At 44.9% G+C, this 25,637-nt stretch overlaps 1 long non-coding RNA gene across 3 annotated transcripts in view; it reads right to left on the bottom strand.

Annotated features, from left to right (window-relative positions):
* LOC142573219 (uncharacterized) overlaps window positions 1–25,637 on the bottom strand; it is a 128,971-nt gene that overhangs the window by 75,966 nt on the left and 27,368 nt on the right. Inside the window, exon 1 of one of the 3 annotated variants that reach the window (XR_012826255.1) lies at window positions 19,791–20,101. The exons of the other annotated variants lie outside the window; for them this stretch is intronic. This is a non-coding gene — a long non-coding RNA (uncharacterized LOC142573219). Of the gene's footprint in view, window positions 1–19,790; window positions 20,102–25,637 lie in introns of those variants that run through there. 3 annotated transcript variants of the gene reach the window in all.

The raw sequence follows: 25,637 nt of genomic DNA, 5'->3' as shown, positions 1-25,637 counted from the left end.
TTTCCAGGAAAGGAATCGAATAGGCAGGGCATTTTCAGAGACAGAGCTTCTTCGTGTGTGGCCTCATGCGTCTCAGGCTATAAAAGCAACGCCGGCACTGGAGCAATTTCCGAAATCGACTGGCTTCAATAACCCTTTCCAGATCTGATGTGCAACCCAACGGGAGCGCACAGCTAGCCCCCTCCACCTTCTTTCCTTTATTTCGCTTCTATTCCTTCCTCTATTAGGGTCGCAAACAGGTCGGGCGGCTGGATGGCCTAGCTGACTTTCCTTTTCTATCCTTCAGTGTCGCTTCTTTATGAAAATCCTCGATATATGCATGCGCTATCACATGGTATACAGTAACTGTAATGATCCATAGTTTCGTCTTATAGAGGAAACTAACCATCATGTTCATTAAGATACAGTTTACAATTTAGACTTCAAAAAAAAAGTGCCAGGGATAAAACATTATAGGCAACGCAGTATTCATATGCGCTCGATTGGCATAACTACTTACAGTTTCATTACGCAGTTCACTTTTTTTTTTCCTGGAAAGACATTCGTTAGCAATAGGAAACATATCTGTTAAATCACCACTAAAGCTTTGTGAGGAAACATCAGAGAGGTACACAAGTGTAGGAAGTTGGGCTAGTTGGTTCAAGTTCACCATTATAATGACGTTGTAATAATAACTCTAAAGTTATCGACTCTCTCTGATTGAATGTTGTAAAGTTGTGTAATATTGAATCAGAGGTATATACAGCCTGACAGCATATCGCATCCCGATTCCAATGCATACCTTCTTGAGATAAGTCCACACATACTACGGAGAAACGTGACTATGCGTGTTGTGAGTGGCGAGAACAATAAATAAATGGATTGTCACTCCATGCTGAAAGACCTCTGTTTCAATGTCATAGCAGTTTCCCTAAATACGCTTACTTTATGAAGCTCGATACTGAAAAACAGCACGTACTTTTATTTATTTATTTTTTACTTGGTAGCTCATCTGTTTGAGCAAGTTGATGCAACATGCTGTAAGTTGAACACCGCAATAAGGCGAAGACGCCATAGAGACACGTCACACAGGACCAGCGCTGAATTCATTTTTTCTTCGCTTAGAATCTCAAACGGTAACAGCGGTTTGAAATAACACCCTTACCAAACCATTTTCCCTCGCACCGACTAGCTCAGAATTAAAATAATCCTGACGCTGCACCAAACACTACTGCGGCGGCTGCGTTCAAAAATTTAACGTTGTAGAGAAGCCGGGGACATACTGTGCTTGCTGCGCGACATTTGTAATCAATCAATCAATCAATCAATCAATCAATCAATCAATCAGTTAATGGCTACATCCTCTGAGTGCTTACAGCTTACGGGCAATTGGCTACATTTATTGTGCTTTACCTTCAAGGTATTTAAAAATTTTTTTACCCTCAAATTTGTACAACTTTGCGCGCGCATGAAAACTATTTAAATAATTCGGTCAAACAAATTGTGATGGCAATAATAAATTATCCCACACGTATCGAGATGACTGTCTCTCATTCTAGGTTTCCAACACATGCATAGCTTTTTCTAGGCAAGAGGCAAGTAGAGGCCACTATTTACCTTGCCAGGAAAAGTTTAAAAGACGCCTGCAGAAACCCAAATGCAGGCCAAATTAGTGGTGGGCGTCTATAGATTGCACATCAGACATGTTATCGCTATCGCTATCGAACATCGCTATCTGTTTTTTACTGTTTGTCGTGTAGGAGAATCCGCCTCACGGGACTCTTTTTATTTCACTGCACGGACCAGAAAAATTGTCGCCTTTAAATGCTAACGTGTCGTTCTCTTCCATATTTCTCCCCGTACGAAGTAACACGGCGTAAGTTTCATAGCATGATCATCGAGTCACGTGTGAGTACACGAAACCCGCATATGTCATGAGAATACACCATTTTACGCCATCGCAGTAGCAACCAGCACAATGAAGTCACAAAACGGCGTAATAAAGTTTTCCATATATGTCTTTTTTGTCACCATCTCAACGACACGAACTGGAATAGTTAGAATTTGTATGTTTCGCACGTGTACAGCATCTATACATCTACATGATCTATAAGAAAGGAAGACGCTGCAGACTTTAGTGATTTCTCTAGTTGTGAACTCATTTACTGTGACAGACTGATGCAAGCTCACAGCGGACACAGCTATCTAGCTTCCTTGTTCCTCAAATAATAGCGCTATCTTCCAAAAAAGTCGCCGTTTCACCCGAAAGGCGAAGCATTGATTGCAATAGCAAATTAGTAGGCAGCTATACGAAATAAGGATAGTTGTTTTATCGGCCGTATAAGCTTGTAAATATTCGCTGACTAACTAAATTAACAATCATGATGTTACGCAAGCACAAGCAAACATGAACACATCTCACTCGATGACCGCGGAAACTCGCTGTGAAAACGCTGAAGTGAGGAAACGCTAAGCGTGGCAGCTGCAGCGAGCGAATTTACCGAAGCTACGAGCCCTCGGCACACCTAGTCTCTGTACTCATCGGCCACTATACGGTCTTCATCCGCCTGCTATGCCCTTAGAAACACATGCACCTCGAACATTTCTAGGCGCAAACATTGCGCGATAGCTCACTGCTTAGTGCCGTCCCTACGTCTGCACATTACCGCAGGCGCATGAGTTAGATCTCCAGTGACGGTGGTTGCAAAGTTTTGTTTTTCTTCTGCATACAATGACTGGGAAACTGAGGATGAGGAAGCGGCCTGACGACGACACGACGACGGTGTAACGGTAAGAACGGACGGGCACAGCAACTCCCGTTTCGAACATTTAACTGCGGTCGCAATAAAAGAGCACGCTGAGATGAAAGCGTTGGCGTGACAAAGAAATAATAGGAACTTCGAAACGACAACAGTTAAAGGACGGACATCGTTGCCGACATTTCTCACAGCAGTGAACTGAGAATACAGGAATGGAAATATCACACAATGAGAAGACACGGCACCCAAAATCGGCATACGGGCAATGAAGATTATTGTACAGCAATGAAAAGTAAGCAGCACGTGTCAAACTCCCGTGTCAAATGTGACAGGCCGTCGTTGAACCGATAAGGCAAAATGAAACGGAATCGCATTTTATACCGCAAGTTTACCTGAAAATATGACGCAGCTATAAAGAAGAAAGCCAGTACCACCACTACGACGACGATGACGTCGACTACAGAAACGAAGCGAGGCATCATGTTTTGCGACAACAACTACAACAACAGAAATGTGTCTTTCATGTTAGCAGGGAGCATATTGTGTTTGTTCTGATAATACAGTGACAATTGCTTGCATTATAAGCGCTTTCTAGATTTTTGCCGGCTTGCTTGAATTATCGTGTGGTTAACAATCTTTGCACCTCAATGACCATGTTTTATCTATCCGCGAATGTAAGATTAGAAACGCATTTCTATTCTTTTGTCCGATGCAATCAGCACTATCACCAAGGCCTGCGCTGTTCATTTACACTAGAAAAACATTTACATCAGCTACCATACGCATAAGCAGGTTGTTGTTGTTTACAAATCCCGGCATGTGTTTTATGGTACCTCACTCAAACGCATCTAAGCGCTCAAATAATAGACATCCATTAAAGCTTTACTGAACAGATCTTTATATTCACTTATAATACTAAGACCGCACCCTACTACGTCTATTGCGCAACTACCTACTTTTGTAATGTCGACCTGACCCCCGATAATTTGCACAAAACTTTTCCCGTTAGCATCTTTCGTGGTGAAGGAAAACCAGAGCCGGCAGAGAACACAAAAGGAAAAGTCAAAGGGGCCACTATTGGAGTAAACCTGAACAAGCAATTTTCGTAAGGCTTCGCGTCCTCAACGCATACGAGGCGCTAAAGCATGAACGTCAAGTATATGTGAACTGCGTAGACAAAACACATAAAATAAGCACAGTTGCACCAGCACAGTATTTGATGCGTGCAAAAGTTGTCGGGTATCGCACAACTATACAATTTCTATAAGTATCTCTATACCCTCTAAACGTTCACTGCGCGTAAAAAAATGGGGGGAGAAAGCAGTGGGAAGGCCCAACCTAAATATTATACTGTAAATGGGTTGTAAACTTCGCTGAACTAGCAAGCCTAATGAGAGAAAAGTATTTATATTTGCGAAATGGTTCTTGCGCTAGAAGATGCGGACAAAGAAAGATAGAGGGGGGATGGGGGCGTACAGGACACACGAAGCGCTACTTACATCTCATTTACCTCGAAATAGAACATGCGCTAATATACAAGATGGTACGGTATGCGCACTTTCCGTGCACACTATTCTCTAGGTAAGCAATTTATTTGTTGGAAAGCGAGAGGCAAGGCATGCTTACACAATCGTCCCCTAACTGTCTTATCGCCATGGCTTCGATAATTTTCCCAGTGCATTTGTCCTCACTCCAGCCTCCTATTGCACATGCGATAAAATTCGGCTGGCAAAGACAATCCCTGCCGTGAATGGAAAGATGACCGTCGTTTTTACTTTGAACTTTATAGTTGTGCTGTTCAAGACGCTCATTAAGGCATCGCTCCGTTTGACCAACGTAAATTTTCCCACAAGAGAGTGGGATCTGATAGATCACAGCGCGGATTTGCATTGGACGCATTTATCTTCATGTTTTGTAGTGCATCCTGAGGGCATCAGGGATCTGTCATCTTGCACAGGCGTGAAAGTTTCATAGGCGCGCGAAAGGTTAACGCCTGTGAAAGTCTTCGAGAACGTAGCTAATAGGCATGCGCTGGCGATGCCATCGTGGTCGTTTCATCGTCGTTATTCCAGCTTCGTCGTCCGAGTTTCGTCATGCCGTCGTTGTCACGCCTTTGTCATTATAGAGTCATCAGCATCCCATTGTCGTGGTGCCGTCATCGATCGCCATGCTGTCGTTGTAGAGTCGTCATCATCTTACAAACGTCGTCCAATTGTCGTCATGCAGTAGTCGTCATACCACCGTCGTCTTTCCATCGACGTCACACCTTCTTTGTTATCCCATTGTAATCATGCTACCGTCATTCGATCGGGATTATTCCACCGTTGTCATGCCATCTTCGTCATTGCGTCGTCGTCATACAAAAATTATGGGGTTTTACGTGCCCAAACCACTTTCTGATTATGAGGCACGCCGCAGTGAGGGGCTCCGGAAATTTGGACCACCTGGGGTTCTTTAACGTGCACCTAAATCTAAGTACACGGGTGTTTTCGCCCCCAATCGAAATGCGGCCGCCGTGGCCGGGATTCGATCCCGCGACCTCGTGCTGAGCAGCCCAACACCATAGCCACTGAGCAACCACGGCGGGTTCGTCGTCATACAGTCGTCGTCATACATTTGTTGTCATTCCGTCGTCGTGATGCGCCGTGGCCGTTACGTGGTAGTCATTGCAGCGTCGTCATCCATTTCTTGTCATATCAACACTGTCACGCCGTCGTCGTCACACAGTCGTCGTATTACAGTTGTCGTCACGCTATCGTCGCAATCCCATTGCCTTCATGATGTCATCGTCACGCTGTCGCGTTATAGCACAACCATAATTTTCAGAATCGTCATCATATTTTTGCCATGCCATCGTTGCCATATCGCCCTCGTCGTCCCATCGGCGTCCTTTATTCTTGGTCATATTATCGTCGTCATGTCTTCATGGTCGTAGCCGACATTGGTGAGCGAGTGTCGTAGCAAAGTCGCTACGGCTAATTGGCATTAACGTTGACAGCCATCGTTAGGTTGTAGCGGATGTAGATGCAGAGCCTAGATGTTAGTGGAACTTGTACCGGATATTCTTATGTCTTGTTTTCCTCTTTTACTACATATGCCTCACCGCAAAAACACAGAAATTAAGAAAAAAACGTTACGGGAATGACCGTTATATCAGTAAACACTACAGCGCTTCCCGGCGAGGAAGAAGAAGAAGTCCCTCCGAGCGGCCGCTGCTTCTTCGGTGAGATATTGTTTTCTGTTTTCTTCAGGAATTAGTGCTGTGTCGAGACTTCGCTGTTGTCCAGAGAGAACGGACATCCCCTGGGATACCTGTGTGCTGGAGATCGCGCACAGTATCGCGTGGTTTTGCTGCGCTCCGCAGCCCATCTACGCCTGCCACGGCGGTGGGTGGCAAAGAACACCGGCACGAGCCATATGTCCGACAGCGCATTCCTAGGCGCATGAGTGCCGCAGAATCGGCGCCGCACTCGGAAGTGCCACACCACGCGCCTAATGTCATCAAGCCGGCGACGCTAGTTTTCAACGCTGCCCTACCTTCCAGTGGACCTTCAGTGAATATGGCTGAGACAAGCGAAAGTGAAGCCAAGAAACCACGGGTTGACGACGACAAGACATCTACCTATGAGCTAAGTGAAGATGAAGACATAGACTGCGATGACACGCCGTTCTCCTTGGTATCGTATAAAAAGAAGCGGCCTGAGGGAATTCCAGTTGTTTTTCGACCCTCACAGGAAGGGCGCAATTTCTGGCAAGTAAACCCAAACCGCGCTGCGTCGGAAATTGTCTCCGCGGCAAAGGAGAAAGTACAGTCATTCCGCGTGAACAGAGATGGAAGTTTCGCTGTCAACGTTACTTCAGTCTCATCTGCGAGACATCTTCTGTCGATGAGCGAAGTGGCTGGTTTGGGAGTCAAACCATTCATTCCGGCATCTTATACCAAGAATGTCGGCAAGATACGCCATGTGCCAGTTGAGTATACAGAAGAACAACTGGTTGACTTCCTGAAGGACTTTGGCGTGACATCTGCCCGTCGTCAGGCACGCTACAATCGCCAAGAAGATGGAGCGGTAGAATCACGCCCTCTGAGATCTGTCATTCTCCATTTCAGAGAAGATAAACCAATGCCGCAACGAGTGCATCTAGGTTTCACGAGTCATCCCGTAGAAGAATATCACGGCCCTGCTCTGAGATGCTACAACTGCCAGAGATTTGGACATCTATCGAAGAACTGCCGCAGTCCACGTCGCTGCAAGATATGCTCAGAAGACCACGACCATTCAGAGTGCAAGTCTGTGTGTCAGCCAAAGTGTGCCAACTGTGGCGGAAACCATACAGCTTCCTTCTCCGGGTGCCCTCAGAGCAGAGCTGCCTCAAGGTTGCGCAGACATGAGTCGAAATACGGAAGGCTGCCTCCTCGTAATGCGCCCCCACCCAACCTTGAAGCTGTAAGATGCGCGCCTCCAACTGCCAACAAAGAGAAAGAGCAAGTGGTCAATATGAACTATTCTGCAGCTCTAAAGCACTCAGGTCGACAACATTCTGGCAGCGAGCGACACGATCCACCTCCAGAGAACACTACTCATCTTGCTCAGGCTTCGAGTGAACTTAGCCGACCTTCTAAACAACGCCCTGTACCACTGACACAGCAGCCTCGCCTAACATCTGAGCGACTACCTCAACATTCGCCTCAACCACACCTGTCATACCAGCGACCATCTCAGTCAGCTCTTCAGCGACCTGCTTCGAGCACACATGGAGCTTCAGCGTCGTTTGGTGATTACGCGTCTTTACCCGTGGCACAGATGATCCTGCCCGTGCTATTCACAGCTCTGCGTGCAATTCTCAGTGCCATTCCACACGCAAACAACCTTCCAGAGGTAAAAGCACTGCTTTCTATGGAATCGTTGGTGCTTCCACAACCACCAACAGCTGCACTGCAGGCTTACAATGAATAATCGTTACAACAATGTTTTCATATTTCAGTGGAATGCTAACAGCCTTCGAAATAAGTCAGCTGATTTTCGCAAACTAATAGCTCAACATAACTTTCCTGTTTTATGCATACAGGAAGCACGCGTACGAGATGACTTTCGTCTTTCGAACTATGTTATATATAAATCATCGCGCATTGCTGGAAGTAGTAGAGCGATGTTATGCGTGAGAAAAGACCTGCCGTCCTATTTAATACAGTCGAGCGATTCAAACATACCGGAGTTCGTAGCATGCAAGATATCTTTTAGAAATACAAGCGTCACAGTGATCAGTATTTATCTACAATGTTCTACCAAAATATCAGTAGACAGCTTGGTGAATGTGTTTGGTATCGCAAACTCACATGTGCTGGTTTGTGGGGACTTCAACGCACATAACGTCATCTGGGGCAGTGAATATAATGATTCCCGTGGAAGCATTATAGAGTCTGCCGCAGAAAAAAGTAATCTGATTGTGTTAAATGACAGCTCTCCAACGTTCTTGCGGGGGTTTCGTTACTCAAGCTGTATAGATGTTACGCTCTGCTCCCAAGACCTTCTTGATGGTGTTGAATGGTCAACGGACATAGAAACGCACGGTAGTGATCATTTTCCGATCCTGGTCAAACATCGCCTCATACGGAGTGAAGGGACCCGCCGCTACTCAAAGTATACTAATTGGCAAAGTTTTCGGCACCTTTTAAGTAATTCATTGGGTGAAAATCCGAACTATCAAAGTTTTGCAAATACATTGTGTGAGTCCTACAAGAACTGCACAAAGCAAGTCATTGTTCCAAATGAATACGCTGCAGTCGACGGCGAATATGAATGCCTAAGAGCAATTAGAAGGCGCGCAGAACGGGCTTACCGCCGCAGTGGAAAGCTAGACGACTACAAAATGGCACAGAAGGTTCAGTCAACTTCGCGCAGACGCTTACAAAAATTAGGTACAAGAAAATGGCGAGAATACTGCGCGTCGTTGTCTCCGTTTACTCCAGTTCCCAGAATATGGTCCGTTGTCCGATCTTTTAGTGGTCCAGTTACCCAGAGCCATCCCTTTCGAGCCCTTGCCGTAGCTCGAAGCACTCCGGAAACATCTGTTGCTGACGAATTTTGTCAACTTATATCCAGACCAGGACTTCCGTTTACTTGCCTACAATTTGCAAGTTCGACAACACTAGCAGAACAGAAGCTTCGTGCGTGCTTTATGTCACAACATCCACAACTTGATTGTGAGTTTAGTTTAAATGAATTGAAAAGTGCTCTTTCGTCATGCCGTACAAAGACAACCGCAGGCCCAGATGGTGTTACGTATGTGATGTTAAAGAACCTAGGTCCAGTAGGAAGAATGACTCTTTTGGAGATATTTAATGATATCTGGATAAGAGAGACTCTACCGGATTCATGGAAATTAGCTCGGGTAATTCCAGTGCTAAAACCAGGAAAGACTCCACTTTGTCTTGACTCCTACCGACCCGTCAGTCTCACAAGCTGTTTTTCCAAACTAATGGAGAAGATGATAGACAGTCGACTGCAATGGTGGTGTGAACACACACATGTGTTTTCCGACCACATGACCGGTTTTCGACAAAATCGTTGTACAATGGATGCAGTATTAGATATTGCCACATACGTCGAACATGAACGAAGCTGCGGAAATGTGACAGTAGCAGTATTCTTAGATATTCAAAGAGCATTCGACACTGTAAGTCACATACACGTCCTTGCTGGTATGTTAGAGCTTGGCCTACACGGTCGAACGCTGCGATGGGTGTCAAACTTCTTGAAAGATAGAAAAATATTTATGGAAACAATAGAAGGAGAAAGTAATTATCACAGCATCACGCAGGGCGTTCCGCAGGGCAGTGTTCTCAGTCCGTTTTTATTCAATTGTGTCATGGCAGCCTTGCCACAAAAGCTCCCGTCTGGTCTACGGTATTCTCTGTACGCAGATGACATCTGCATATGGGCCTCTGGTTCTATTATACAAGACATTCAAACAACGCTGCAAGAGGGCCTTGATAGTATCGACACCTTTTTAAAAGAAAGAGGCATGAGTCTTTCATATGCAAAGACAGCCGTACTTCCTTTCACTAGACGACAGTTGATTAATTTCCAACTTAGGCTTAACGGGCAAGCTTTGATGTTTGTGAAAGAGCATAAATTTCTTGGAGTTATTCTTGACCGCCAACTTACATGGGCTTCACACATCCGCGCAATTGAAAAACAGACCAATGCAGTAATAAACGTACTTCGGCGACTCGCAGGCACAACGTGGGGGGGATCAGTCTCTTCGCTACTACAAATTCATAACGCACTCATAAAACAAAAAATTGCTTACTCGGCACCTATTCTCCATGGTTTATCACAAACTTCTGAGGAACGTCTTCAACGTTTACTAGCAAGGGGGCTGCGAGTGTGTCTTGGGGTTCCGCAGGCTACCTCGAGTTCTTTAGTAATTGCTGAAGCTCGTCACCCCCCATTTCCAGTCATACGAACGGTTGAAACATGCCGACATATTTATCGCATCTTAACCCAACACGAGAAGCATCCTTTAAATCTCGCGCTCACCGAAAGAAACAAAAGCAAAATTCACGATGTTGTTCGAGAACATAAAGCATTATTACCAAGATTTGAATTATGCAAAGTGGATGTTAGTTACCCTCCCTGGATGTTAACATACCCTAAAATAGAGTTATCAGTTGACGGGATTATATCTAAGAGAGACATGTTCATAGTAGCCGCACAGCAACTGGCACTCTACCAAATTTACTCATTATATCCCCAGTACATCCACGTCTATACAGATGGTTCGTGTCGTAAAAATTCCTCGACTTCCGCATTCGTCATTCCACATTTAGCGCTAGAGCAAACATTTAAATTATCCCGAGAGACATCTTCCACCATGGCAGAACTATTTGCAATCCTGTGTGCTTTGCGTTTCATAACTTTAGAAAAACATTCGCAAAAATGGGTTATCTTTAGCGATTCGCAAGCCGCTCTCACATTACTACAGAGCAATAAGAAAAATTCTTTGAACACTTCGATATTGTAGGAGACGCTCAAAGAACTTACAAAAGCAAGCGCAATGAACCACGTAATTGCATTTCAGTGGATTCCTGGGCACTGCAATATTCCTGGTAATACTGCAGCGGACGCAGCTGCGAATCGAGCGCACAATAACGCAGAGACAACCAATCTTCCCCTATTGCGTAGTGAAGTCCGTCTGATCCTGAGACAGATTTCTTGTCGTCTCAGCAAAACTACCTGGTTTGACCAGCAAACTAAGAACTCGGAGTTATACTCAATAGACCCATGTATAAACTTATCAATGCCGGAAACTCTAAGAGACAACAGAAAATTTGAAACTTTGGTACACCGGCTGCGTCTTGGTACTGCATTTACGAGACACTTCTTGTACAGAATAAAACGTGTCTCTAGTCCGCAGTGTTCTTGTGGCCATCCAGACGAAGATGTGCATCATCTTCTTCTCGAGTGCTCGAAATACGATACACAAAGAACGGTACTGCAAGCTAATTTGTTTATATTAGACAGAAGACCATTTACTCTAAAAAAGATACTCGGCCCATGGCCAACTGCGGGCCTTCAAAAAAGAGCGCTTCTTGCTCTGAAAAAGTTTTTAGAGGAGACCAACATTTTGGGGAAATATTAAGTCTTAGATGATCCGAATACGCTAAATGAGTTACATAAACGTTGTTCGTGGTGCGTAGTTGGTTTATGTGGGGATCACAACTTTTACGCAATACATATAATTCTGTCCTGTACTTGGAGTGCATTACAAGTGTTGTTGTGTGTTTTGGCTGTTCGAAACATCGGACTTCATATATGCGTACGTGGACTGAACTCATGCACAGAACTTTGCGACTCATGTACTGTTGGACTGTATATTTTTCATTGATCCGGTGTTCTACTAAGTGTTATATTTAGTGTCGCTATTCTCCCTTTTTGCGCAAATTTGTTTCGTCAGCCAAGTGACAAGGAGTAGCCGGTGCCACCACATAAAGGCGCCAACCTCTCCTAACATTCACTTCAATAAAAAAAAAAAAAAAAAAACAGCGCTTCCCGAACACGGTACAGTTCATACATGTTTGCCTTTAGCACAGGAAATAAACACGACCGAGCATGTCACCCGCATGTTCCATCAAAAGTAAGTTCGCGTTTCGATGCAGCTGCTGCCGTCGTGCAACAGTTGCTTTGACAAAAAAATGATACTTTATTGAACACAGGAACACTCTATATATAATCACATTTCCTATCATATGCGGTATTCTCCGTTCGTATATGCGGTTGTACTATTCCCACAAATACTTTTAAATTTTGGGAAACCTTCAGTAGTTATTAGACAAATAGTAAGGCTTCTCACGAGCAAGTATAAAAAAAGCGCCCAGACAGTGCTGAAAACAGCTCAAAGAGAAAATAATGAAAACATGCCAATTAACCGAGCCGCCGTTTAACTCAGATAACGGAATTTTTATTTTTGTACAGTAAAATTTATTGACAAGCGAAATATATGGTGATGTATTATAGGGTACACGGGCCCTATGTCTTTATCAGTTGGCATGGATATTATTAACGAGCTTCGTTGTCAGAAATGGAACGATGCTCCTTCAGAAATTATTCTGCATTTTCTTCTGTGAAAATCAGCGTTATGATTGACATAAGTAGAACCACCGCATTTGACGTGGTACCCTTACAAATGGCTCATTGCGAGAAGACACGGAACCTGGCACTTCGCACTGTTTATCGTAATTTTTTGTTTCAATATGAGTGCTACATCGTTGCCATATGACGCGGCGGCTAAACAGAGTCTTCGTCAACCCATATAAACTTGAAGAAGCGAGGTATACTTTTAGGTTGCTTGTCGGTACAAAAATTATTTTGCTCTGCGCAAGACCAATGACACAGACAACAAAACAAGGCCTTATGCTTCATTCAACTAAGACCTTATTCTGGTTTCTTAAAACTACTACGCATATGGCTTGAGACCGGAGCTTTAGGTAAAATTCTTTTTTTTTTGTCCTTATTGTACCTATTTAACAAGCAAGCACGAACTTGGGGCCTACAACGTTTTACGTCTTTATTATGCCTATAAATGCTTCTTTCAATATTGGTGCCTATATTGGATTTCCAGCGCCTAAATTTAATTTTTCAGTGTTTTTTTTTACTAGCCTCATTTTGTTTGTATTGTTATAACTCGTTAGGAACATGGCTGAAGGCAGCCGGGTGTTGCCACAGAGATTCTGCCGGTTAAAGGGTGTTATTACCAGCTTTACAGCAAAGTACAGCATCGCTTTATGTGAGAAGGGATCCAACTGCCCTACGTGGCGATACACTTGAAGTTGACTTAGCGCATTTGTGCGCTCACTTGACGCTTTTGGCCGACATAATCGAGAAACGTGAATACTCGAGCGCCACTCTGGCCCGGAATGGGAGGCTCAATTTGGACATTCAAGAGATGAACTGCAGCAGAACTGATAGTTGGGCGAGTTGGTACGAATTCATAGCGAAATATTTGGCGCGCACAATTGACAAGGACACAGTGAAGGGGGACACACGAGCGCTTACTCACAACTGTTTTATTTTCGGAAAGACACGGAACGTATATACCCCAGCTATCAGCGCTGAGCATGTGCAACAAGAGTGGTCAGTAAAACAGAAACAGATTAAAAACAGATCGAAGAGGTTCAACCAGTATTTAAAAAAGCAAATTCATTTTCAGTAATTGCAACCGATGGTTGGCTTATGCATTTTTCAGCACATTTATTTATATGAAACGCTTCTGTGATTTCACGTGTTAGTTTGTTTTTTATCTGAAAACAAAATGTCATTGTCAAAAAATACCGGATCACAATGACATAGATTACAGTGGTTCGACAAGTGCGAATAATTTTCTTTGCCGAAAAAATGTTCATGTTATTTTAGACGGGGTGTTGTGTAGCGGCTTCCATTAAACTGTGGCAACATGTACATAGGACAAACCGGTCGGTGCTTAAACACCCGTCTGAAAGAACATGAACATTCTCTCGGCAAAAAAAACTATTCGCCCTTGTTGAACCACTGTAATCTCTGTCATTGTGATCCGGTATTTTTTGACAATGACATTTTGTTTTCAGATAAAAACAAACTAGCACGTGAAATCACAGAAGCGTTTCATATATCAAGAAGTGTGCTGAAAAATGCATAAGGCAACCATCGGTTGCAATCACTGAAAATGAATTTGCTTTTTTAAATACTGGTTGAACCTTCTTAATCTGTTTTTAATCTGTTTCTGTTTTACTGACCACTCTTGTTGCACATGCTCCGCGCTGATAGCTGGGGTATATACGTTCTGTATCTTTCCGAAAATAAAACAGTTGTGAGTAAGCGCTCGTGTGTCCCCCTTCACTGTGTCCTTGTCAATTCTGCGCGCCAAATATTTCGCTATGACATTCAAGACAGTTTCGCCACCATCCAAAGTGGACATGTTGCTGATGGAGTTAGTTCGAAATTTCAATCTGTCTCCCGCAAAAATTCAGGGCTTTTCGGTGCTGAAGGAACTGTCAATGTTTCTGACCGGCGAACATTCTGCAATTCCGGAGAGCATTAGATTATCGAACGTTCCGAAGTGAAAGTATGTGCTGCTAAATCCGGTGGATTTTAAGCGTTTTTTTCAGCATATACCTACTAATACTCAGTGAAAAAAGGCACAGCATTAAACACGAAAATCTTGACATATTGTTTGTTTGTCACTGTTTTAACAACTTTGCCCGTGATGTCTAGTCACACCAGATTTAATATAAATCCTCTAACCAGCGCAACTTGCCTAATTCAGTTTGAATTATCAAGAAAGTAAAATTAATTTCACAATACAGGAACTTAGTGAGTCGTTATTTTAAGAATCGTAATTGATTCTCAGATGGACTCTGGAAGTTGGTTTTAATTGAGCCTCTATCTGGCTACAGGGCACCATTTGGTGCCTATATACGCGATAAATGACAGATGTGTTGTCGGTTATAGGCGCATAAAACAGCATTTTATAGTGCCGAAGCATCCGGTCTTTATATATGGCACATAATGACACAAATGAAGATACCACAGGAACCAATAAAAACAAGATAAATTCAAAAGAAGATACTCTGTTCAGAGACACATACTTGCATCAAACGCCGTCAGAAAAAATAATGTATCAAATCTTTCCACATTTCTCCAAAAGGTTTATTTCTCTCTCCGATAGTTCAACTGAAGGCAGACCGACGCGTCCGTATTCGTTCCATCTGATGTGTGCAGCTGCGTTAGTCTGCCGCGATTATTTACAATGGCTACGCAATTACTTATCCGGCCGCGCACCGCATTGTTTACAATGAAGGACGAGAAAACTGTCTCTGTCCCTATTCACTTTTCTTTTGTACTCATTGAAACTGGTATTTAGGCATCTATATAGGCTAGCCCGATGTAACTACCGCCACCAATCACAGGAACTTCACAGATAAAACTTAAATCACATCTAGTAAATGCAGCTCGGCGGTCATCTATAAAATTATAGCCGCACGAATCAAATGGAACAAAGACGGATGCGTCAGTCACTTTTCGCTTAAGTGATCGAAGTAAGTCATTCAGTAGTTTGCTGCGAGCATGCGCCTGTGTCAAGCAATATTTCTTTCTTAATTTTTTCTTTGTTTTTCTTGGGTGTTTTCACATTTTCATTTTACTGTTCAAGTGTCGAACATCTAACACGCGTTTCAATGGCAACTATCTCATATCATTAAAAGTAGGAGATTTGAGGCTAGACGATAATTTTCGCTCAACAAGCTTCATAGCAGTGGCGATAATCACTAATAAGATCGTTGATTACCAAAATGTCCGAAACTAAATTTAAATAATAAATTTAGAGGGATGCCGTAACTGTAGAATTCAACTCGATCCTTCAGTACCCAGAGTACTAATTATTTCCGGCTGTTTTATGTTTAGCATCAGTTTTCAGCAATACGGACTCAAAATGTGCGTGAAATTCATTCCTGTTACAGTTAACAACTTATCGTGCTGAGTCTTTATGCAGGTGAATTTCAACATTGCTACTGCAACAGCAATGCATTGGGCTACAGAACTTTTGTACTTATTTCTCGAAGCTGGTGCTATAGGCAATAAATTCCTGGCAGAAATTCGTGTTCTGAGTACTGCTGATCGACTTCAATTCTACACTTGCAGTATCCCCTCTAACGTGAAATTTCGTTAATTAATCGTAATGGGGAATATTGCGCAGATTATGCCACTCGTTGTTGCTACAAAGCTTATTGATTAGTAAGAATTATAACTTCATCTCGGATCACCTGTTTTTAACAATCTGACAGAGATGTCACTGAAACACGTGGTATACAGGGTGTTCCACTAACTTTAGCCAGAGCTTACAAATATACGAATGCCACATAGCTGAATAGATCCAGGGCAATATTCTTTGGCGTCGCTTGGAGATACTAAAATTGTTGTTTTCATTCCACCTAATTAGATAATTAGTCTTAATTAATTAATCAACTTCTAAAATATTATAATTACGTGAACAGTGTCAAGGAGAAAATTTTAGAGCGACATGAAAAACTCCCGATACAGCTTTCTGTTGCTCAATACGTGCTACATAAAAGTGCTCGTCCGAGCGCTAAATAAGCCCACAAATGCACGCAAAATTGCCGCGCGACTGGTCGCTCGACGCAATCTGAGTGTATTCGAGTGATTTTTTTGACGCTCGGACAAACACTTTTATGTAGCACGTATTGAGCGACAGAAAACTGTATCGGGAGTTTTTCGCGTCGCTCTACAATTTTCTGATTGACACTTTTAATCTAATTATAATATTTGAGAAGTTGATTAATTAATTAGGACTAATTGTCTAATTAGGTGCAATGAAAAAAGATATCAGCGTGCGTCAGAGTAACACTTTAGTTGGAAGCAGCGCTTTGTTTTCTATGTGCCCTTGTTCTTGCGCACTGCAAAAATTGCTCGAAGTAGCGCCACGTGTTGCAACGTGATGTATGCTAATGCATTCTCTATTTCCATTACCAATGAACATGGCGAGATACACCGACCGCGTGACACGTATACGTCAGCCTTAGCATTATGCAACCGGGTGGGTCGACACTCTTTATCGGGAGCGCGAGGCAGAATTCGCTCTAGTTATATAGAGCTGCGTCAAAGAGATTCCACGATCTGTTCCAAGTCAGAGGGGGTTGTGCCAAGGGAGTGAGGGATGGAGATGGAAGGGGTTGGCTGGATGGAGATGACGGGCCTCATTGCGAATAGTTCTAAGCGTGTGTCGCATTGACAAAGCCTTGCATGGGAGCGGCACGGCGCGTCTGTCCCGTTGTCGGCAGCACAGCGAGACTTGTCGCGGGGTTATGTACAGCAACAACCATTGTGATTTAGCCTTCTGCACCGCGGGGACTTATTCAATGACGCAGGACTGCTTGGTACACGTCACATAAGTGATGTACACGGAGTATTTCCGCGTGCGGGAGATAATGTCTTCGGGCCTTTCCGCGGATTCACCGCAGCTTCAACCCACAGCCACGACACCGGCGTCCGGGCCTTGCAAACGTAATACGATATTTCAAGCCCTCTTTCGTTCTCTAGTTCTTTCACAATAAAGGATTCACTGTCCGCATTGTGAAAATAAGAAAGCCCACAAATCCCGTGTATCTTCAACGCTATACGTGAACACTGACACCTAAGTGAATGATCTCGTTATTCCGTAAAACACGAAATGCATAATTTAAAATAAACCCATGTTCATCGACTAAAGGGCGGCGTTTGCCCTCTCGACTAAGATGAAACATGTTGAGCCTATCGATACACGTATGCTAGGCCTAATCGTACACCTTGTCGATCGCGATCTACAAGACGATCAAGACGACCACCTTTGTATACGTTCACTTTCTGTCCGCCCTCTTACGTGCCGTGCATCTTAGAGGCTTTCTGGTTGCTATAAGTTACAGTAGCACAAAAAATAACGCCCTTACGAAAAGGAAATATTCCCTTAAGGTACCGACATGGGTCCGCTAATAGTGCTCGCGATAGTTTTTGAGACTGCTTCGATTATTTTAATGCTTTAGAATTCTTCGGGTTCTTCACACATTTTCCGGGGCTATGTATGTATGTATGTATGTATGTATGTATGTATGTATGTATGTATGTATGTATGTATGTATGTATGTATGTATGTATGTATGTATGTACGTACGTATGTATGTATGTATGTATGTATGTATGTATGTATGTATGTATGTATGTATGTATGTATGTATGTATGTATGTATGTATGTATGTATGTATGTATGTATGTATGTATGTTGCACGCATGCATGTATGCATGTTTGCATGATCCATCTGTTTTCTTTGATTTTGATACAAGTGTGTAGGCAGCAGAGCTGTGTACATGTGTGCATATCAGTTTCGCCTATAGTTCAAAGAGACAGTACATGCGCTTGGTGAAATGAGGTGTTTCTTGTAGATGTACCAGCGATGAAAAAGAAAATACTCCTACAAACAATTATTGCTGTTACATCTCTCCCCCTTCTTTTCCCTACTCTTGGCTGTTGCGCAGTAACTGTGTGTTTTGAATTTTGCATTACAACAAGTGCTTCAGTGGTTCCTTTTTTTTTCTTTCTTTCTTCATTTTAAAGAAAACAACTAATGATTCCTTGCAAATACAGCCTTTTGTCAAAACGCAGAGAAACTGTGTCGAGGGAGGCAGCAAACTAGATCGAGTAATGAGATTAGAAATGTGTGGGTACAGTTGATCTGGCTGACGTGGGATAAAGAAAATTCGAGATCTCTGAGAGAGGACACAGTCCTCTCTCAGAGGTGTACGGTAGCGCGATGAAAAGACGGGACAAAAGAATACACACAGGGCACACACAGCGGTGTGTGTGTCCCTGTGTGCCTTCTTTTGCCCCGTCTTTTCATCGCGCTACCGTACACCCGTTGAAGATGCATTACCAACAAGCCCACATTGCAACCCTCTCTCAGAGATCTCGAAAAAGCTAGAAAGGCGTGCATAAGCTTCACGCGCCTTTACTATGGTGCAGTGCGTGCAAGTTGATTTGGCCACGCTGTTCCATTTGCTGTCTCCGAGAAAAATTAGAACAATATACTTTTCTGTAATAGTCATTGGGAGGTTGACACTTATGACACTGGTGTCATCCTGAGAATTTGTTCCTAGTGGATGCGTCTTGCGAACTCAGCGGCTACAATTCGTAAGTTGCAATATGTGCCGTTAAATATTTGGTAAAAAACTTAATCCGTGTAATTTTGTTAATTAGTCGATTAAGCATTTTGATTTTTTTTAAAAGAATGTCCGCATTTTCAAGTAATTCAGTTCAAGGATTAAAATTGTGTTATCTGCCACACACATATTGTTTTAAATTCTGTAGTCCATAAAAAAGGCACGCACGTTATAATGATCAGTGTATTTCTGCCCTCCGAGGTGGCTTAGAGGCTATGGTGTTGTGCTATGGTGAAGCAAGAGGTCGCGGGATGAAATTCCGGCCGCGGCGGCTGCATTTCGATGGGGGCGAAATGCGAAAGCGCCCGTGTGCTGTGCATTGGGGGCACCTTGAAGATCCCCGGGTGGTTAAAATTAATCCGGACTCCCCCACTACGCCGTGCCTCATAATCAAGTCGGGGTTCTGGCACGAAAAACACCAGAATTTAATTCAATTCAATCTATTTCAACCGGCGTTATTGCTTCCACCACGCGCAATTAGCACTCGAGTGTCACTTATATTAAAGTTAGTAAGCATCATACAACACGTAAGAAGATGTTCAAGTAGTCTACGTATTTGCTTCAAGAACATCCCAAACAACGTGAAGTCTTGTTCGTTATCATTCATTCAGTTGCAGACGCACTAGCACTGATAATCTGTACATGCGCGGTTGCGGTGCTAGCGCACACTATGAAACGGAAAGGCCACAGTGTGAACAATAGTGTTAGGCGGGACCCAAGTGCGCTTCAATAAAATCGAACCGCACTTGAATCTCGCGGGGTCAACGGTATCGAAAGGAACAGAAGCTCCGGGCACGAGAACCTTACCTTCTCACGTTAATTCCAAGAAAAAAAAACATTGCGTGGCCCGAAGTCCATGACTGCCATATTCAGGTAGCACGCATGCTGCAGCGGCGCACACGATGGTCCAAGAAAACTTCAGCGCATGCCGCAGCTTCTGTGCTCAGCCGTCTTAAGCTCTCAGTGTTGGGCTAGCCACGCGCTTGAGGTCCGCGGCGACCGCCGAACGCTGCTGAACCGTTGCGAAGCTAGACTCGAGTGAGCCCGACAACGTTGAGTGTGCTGGGAGAGCGAGCCGCTATTTTTGCGAAACGCTCTGCCCGGCGAGAGTGGGTGCTCTTTTCGCTGGCTCAAAAAGCAAAGTGCAAAACCTGCCTGACGCCCCTTAAAAGCATCTCAGGTCCACTTATCTCCCGGGAGGTTCATGCACGCCCTTAAGAGCCCCTCGCGCCGTTTTCTCCGCGACCACGAGACCCCCTCCCATTCTCTGTAATCAGGGGCCGGCCCGGGCATTTTCTTCGCGGGCCGTGAACCGATAAGACGGCGCGCAGAGTGCACCTCCCTCGGACCCTGCTACGGAGCATCAGTTGCGTGCGGTCTTCATACGAGCAGGCACATACAAGCGGCGCCAAAGCGCCTCCGTTGTGTTTCTACTGTGTGAAATGGTGACCAGCTTGTTTGCCTATCGCGAACAGATGGAATCCGAGAAGCGTGCGTTGAATCGGCAACTTTCCAAAGAAGATGACGGCACATGCGCTAAAGCTTCAGAGTAGAGAAAACGCCGGGTTACGCTGCGGTCGCTCAACCGGTGTAAAACTATCCTTTTTCTTTATTTTCCTTCACTTCTTTATAAGTACTCGCTCCCGTTCATTCCCACCGTTTGCTATATTGTGGGATATAGACATCTGGCAGAGTGTCGAGTGCCTGACATAGAAATTTGCGTCAACTTCTCACTGCAGCGGTATATTTCAAATGTGCAAACAACTCATGCACTATCCATATAGCTGAATGCATAAAGCATATAATAAACGTCCGTCAAGTGCTCATGAAACAAATGCCACTTTCGGGCAGCATACTTGCAGGTGTGCTATTACGTAATTGATAAGACGGCGAGTTCGAAAGTGAACGTATGGAATACGATGCCTGTCCAAGTTGACCCTGACGAGGATGATATACGAAAAGCAATAAAAACTCCAATTGTAACCTTAACGTGCTAGTCAGCCGGATGCATGTGCCACAGCCATGCGTAACACGCAAACTCTCACGCTCAAAGGTATCAAACAAGTCTTTGAAGCCCTGTTATCATCGCGGCGAGCAACTTTCACACGGTGCAGGAGCTGAAACTGATTGAAATGCAGATTTCGTTAAAAGCACAACAGGATCCGCAGTGGGCCAGGAGCGCCCAGCAGCTGAATTGACAAGGCGCGAAGCACGCTTAAACCGTACCAGCCGCGGTAGTTTAGTGGTTGTGGTGTTGCGCTGCTGAGGTCGAGGTCGCGGCTGGAAGCACCATCCACGTTATTGCCGACGAACGTCATGACGCAGAGCATCTCACTGCGATGATCTGTTGAGGCATCCAATCCGCCATTGAGTGTTTAGCGATGGTAGGTCGCCTAAAATATAAACGGCAAAAGGCGTGCACATGTGGGCAGCGCGTTGACGTAGAGAAACCAAACTAGGCGGGAAGCGTCACGTGTGCAGTTCTTCGGGCGCTCTTCGTGCAGCCGGTTTCGGTATCGGAGCAACAAAAGGCGTATTTTTGTCGACGAATATCTCAACAAGGAATGGCTTGCCGCAGCACGAGCACAGCGAACGAGCACAGCGAAAGGTGGAAGCGAAGAAAAGCGTAGTGCGGCGACGATGGCTACGCGATGGCGCCAGAGAAGCGCGCGTCGTCTGGGGGGTCTGTCGGCGGCAGGCTGCTCTGAATCGCGCCCGCGCGTCACTCACACCCTGCAGCTCTCGCGATCTCCCGATTAGCGAGGCAGTCACGCGACACTTCGCTCCGTTTGCAGCGTGCCTCAAGAGACAGACTGTCCGCGCCAGCCAATATATCGGGAAATAAAAACACGTGTAGAGATGCTCTCAAATTTCGCATTAGGGAGTATCGTAATCTTCGGTGGATTTTTTTTAAAACCGCGTGAATTGCGTTAGCCACGTGCGGCGTCCTCCTCCATTACTGTCATTGCAACATTGGCGTTAAAACCAGTAATTATAAAGTTAATTAGGCGAACTTTTTTAATTACCGAACTGACTACGACGGCTACTCGACCATCTATGTGCGCCATGCTGAAATAACAAACAGTGAAGAAAGCATAATCCCAATGGTTAAGTCCTATTTGTAAAACATCTTGGCTAACAGGTGTAACTGAGAGAGAGACTAAAAGAGTGGAACTGGATCCCCTTTGGCCTTTCATTGCAAGGAATGCTCGTGCAAGCCTCTTCTAAAAGAAATTAAGAGCTTGAAAGGGGGCTATAGTAATACGATTACATGATAATTATCTGAGGCGTTTTTCATAAGGAGGTAGGGAAAACAGTGTGTCAGCTCACCCTCTATAACTTTGTACCATAATGAATGAATTTCTGAGCCGTCGTATTAAACCCGCCCTGTTAATACCAGATCCTAAGTGCTCTGCGCACGTCCCGTATAAGTGTACCTGCTTTGAAATAAGGGTATTATAATTGTGAGTGTAGCGCTCTGTCCTGTCGCTTCTCTTTTTTATCATCCGAAATTTCGCGCTAGTTCCGTCATGTCTATTTCTCAACTATAAGCCAGCAAGGAATTCTGCTTGGTGAAGAGTTCGTCTATGTATGCCGTAAAGCACATTAAGTACAGAAAATTCTGTAAGCCACATATTCTAACGCAAAGACATTACGTCCACGTCGCCAAATTAGATTGCGGAACATTGGGTTCCTTCAATGATTACACAAACTATAAACTGCGCGCGTTCATACGAGTTAAAAAGTACGACGAACACAAACCAACAACGAAAAAAATGATTTCCCGAAGTCCAAATAACAGCGGTCGGTGCAAAATATAACAGAAAAGAAGATAGATTATGCCCAATTACATCTTTAGTTTCGCAGTGTTTCTACTGCAGGGCATGAACGCGATCGCCATCGTCTCGAATCAGCGACGCGGCATGTGAACGTGCCAACAAACGCTCATCTCCGAATTAACCTGCAGTGTTTGTACACAGCTCCACGCTAGCGCGAACCATGTAATTTCATTCATGAGCATTCGGAATGCGCGTGTCCCGGACGCAAGGTGGTATCTCGGCGAAAGCTGTCGGCACCCTTGCCATTCTGCAGATCACTTGTCCTTTCATCACTAAGGAAATTAACGCCAAGATCAGGGCGAACAAGGGCAGCCGTGTTGACATCAAAATTGCACGCCACGGAGGGAGGCTCGGGCTCAAAGGCGGCCCGGCGTTCATTTCCCATTCAGCGCGTGCCTCCGTCCGCGCCAGTGCCTACCTTCCGCGAGAGGCGCTGACACTTGACCGGTGCATTAGAACGGACGCGGACCGCATGCAAACGGGGGCTTCTAGCGAAGCCGTTAATTGCGACCGCCCGCGCTCGGCTGGGGAGCGCCAGCCCCGCCGGGCGAGAGCGCACGCGCGCGCCCACGACGCTGCGGGAAGGCGGGTTCGACGGCGAGACCGCCCCGATGCGAGTCCTGGGCCGTTGCCACGGCAACGTCTCACCGAGTGCGACCACAACAGGAACCTCCGCAGCGGCTGTGCAGCACGTTCCCCTTGCCAGGTAGCATATTGTCTTCCCTCCCTCCCGGTAGGTCCCTTCTTCCGGATGTGGCTGTCGTGAAGCGGCGCCATTTCCGCGTACACGCGCTCGTAATTTATTTTTATTTTCCAACTCTGGACTCCCTACGCGTTTAGCAAAAGGCACGCGGGCGATACGGCCGGTATTACAACTGTGCGGCAAGCCAGCCCTCTGTTAACAAATTCTGTAGGAATCCTACTTGCCATAGGCACACAAGAAAGGTAGAAAAATGACGTCCCGGCGATGTCTTGGGCTACCAGGGCCATTATGACAACACCAAAGCTTTTATGCCTTCGGTGGCACTAGACACGAGTCGGAGCTCCCGAGTATGTAAAACACCCCACATGTTGTATACGTGGTTCTGCTCCAAAGCTGCGTGAGCGCAGCAGCGTCTCTTTGTAGCTGACGTTGCATATAATTTGCAGAGGGCAAGAACTTGGTTCTGCAAAGTAAGCAATAACTTACTTCCACACAGGTGCCGGCGTGACTTAATGCGCTGAACCTCTGCGGCTAATGCAGCTTGCTGCCGAGCACAAAGTTGCAGGTTCGATTCCAAGGCGCGGCGACCGCAGTAAGATGAAGTGGTATACAAAAACTATTTGTACTTAAATTTAGGTGCAAGTTAAATAGCCACAGATGGCAAAGATTAGTTCGATGCCCTCCGATCTGCCGTTTCTCGCATAGCCCAGTCTGGAACTCCAAGACGTAAAACCCCATCAATTAATTAATCGTATACTGTCGTTTATGACCCGGACATTTCTAAGTACAGCAAGCTTTGTTCGGAGTAGCCACGCTATCGGTATAGTGCTCTTCCCGCAGTGCTAACACCTCTTCTCGCCACAACGAGTTGGAAACTTTTTGGGCCGCATGTCACAGATTAGGAAGGACTCGCAAATCGCACGCGAGCAAAGACCCTAATGCGTGGCGCCGTGCAATGAAGGACGCTGCTGACATTTCCACACCCGTTGAGGCGAAGGCACCGCCGCTTGCCGACATGAACTTTATTTACGTAGCAAAACGCGTTAAACAGAACAACAGCATATATAAAGTATAATGAACTATTTTGTAAACAAAACGCACTGTGCACTCAATGATAGCCATAACATAGACGCGAAAATTTCTTATCGGGCGCGGATGTTTTAACGTATAATACAGAAGTTCCACAATACAGCGGCATGAAATTATACGCGACTTTCGGTGGCCAGTCAAATTCAATTTATAATCCATCCTTCAATCACTAACGTCTAGTTTTGCTCTATCGACATAAAGCACCACATTCTCATCTCCGCCCTAATCTCATGACACGTTTTCTCAGTTGTCGATCCATTTAAAGTATACGAGAGTCCTTACATTCCGCACCATAAAAATATGGAAATCTGGAAACGCCGGGAATCGAACTCGCGATATTTTACTCTGCGGCAGCAAGCCTATAATACGCAGCGGCTCTCTGCAATAAGAGACCGCAACTAATTCGCGGAAACGAATATGTTTGTTTCAATTTATAATGTTACCTTTACCATACAGAATTTTTATCATTCTGAATGGGCCTCTTAATCGATCCCTGCGCGCAAACGCGTCCACTTTTTTTGAGAAACTGGCTGTGATTCTTTTTCGAGTCGGGAAGATGCGAATTAAAGGCGAATAAGGCGAACTTAAGGCAGTTACATTTTAATGCACCCTCACTTTTTAAAGATATTGAAAAAAAACGGCACCGAATCGAGATAATCATCATCGAATTTCAACGGTCAATCCAGGCAATATCGAAACCGAGCGTCGCGCGACCGCTGTCATGTCAGACCGAAACGCCCCGTGCACGATAAGCGCGAGGAAGATTGAACGTCTCGGCCAGTCGCGGCCCCTACTAACACTGCACGCTTTGCCGAGGAAGCATGTGCCGCCGTGTGTCGGGTCAGGATTTGCCGCGGCAATGCTATCGTTCCAACTTCGCCCCACACTTCTTTACGGGGCTCGTTGCCGTCTGACGTGCAGCAGGACGCGCTCAGTCCCGATGTTGTCTGCATTTGGCCTTCAGTTTTTATGATGAATCAAATCACGCGCGGTTTTTCTAGATTTCTAAAAAAAAAAAATGGG

This window comes from Dermacentor variabilis, chromosome 1 (genome assembly GCF_050947875.1).
Source record: "Dermacentor variabilis isolate Ectoservices chromosome 1, ASM5094787v1, whole genome shotgun sequence".
NCBI classification, from domain to species: Eukaryota; Metazoa; Arthropoda; class Arachnida; order Ixodida; family Ixodidae; genus Dermacentor; species Dermacentor variabilis.
The sequence above is the reverse complement of the archived record's forward strand: the minus strand, read 5'-3'. Positions and strand labels throughout refer to the sequence as shown.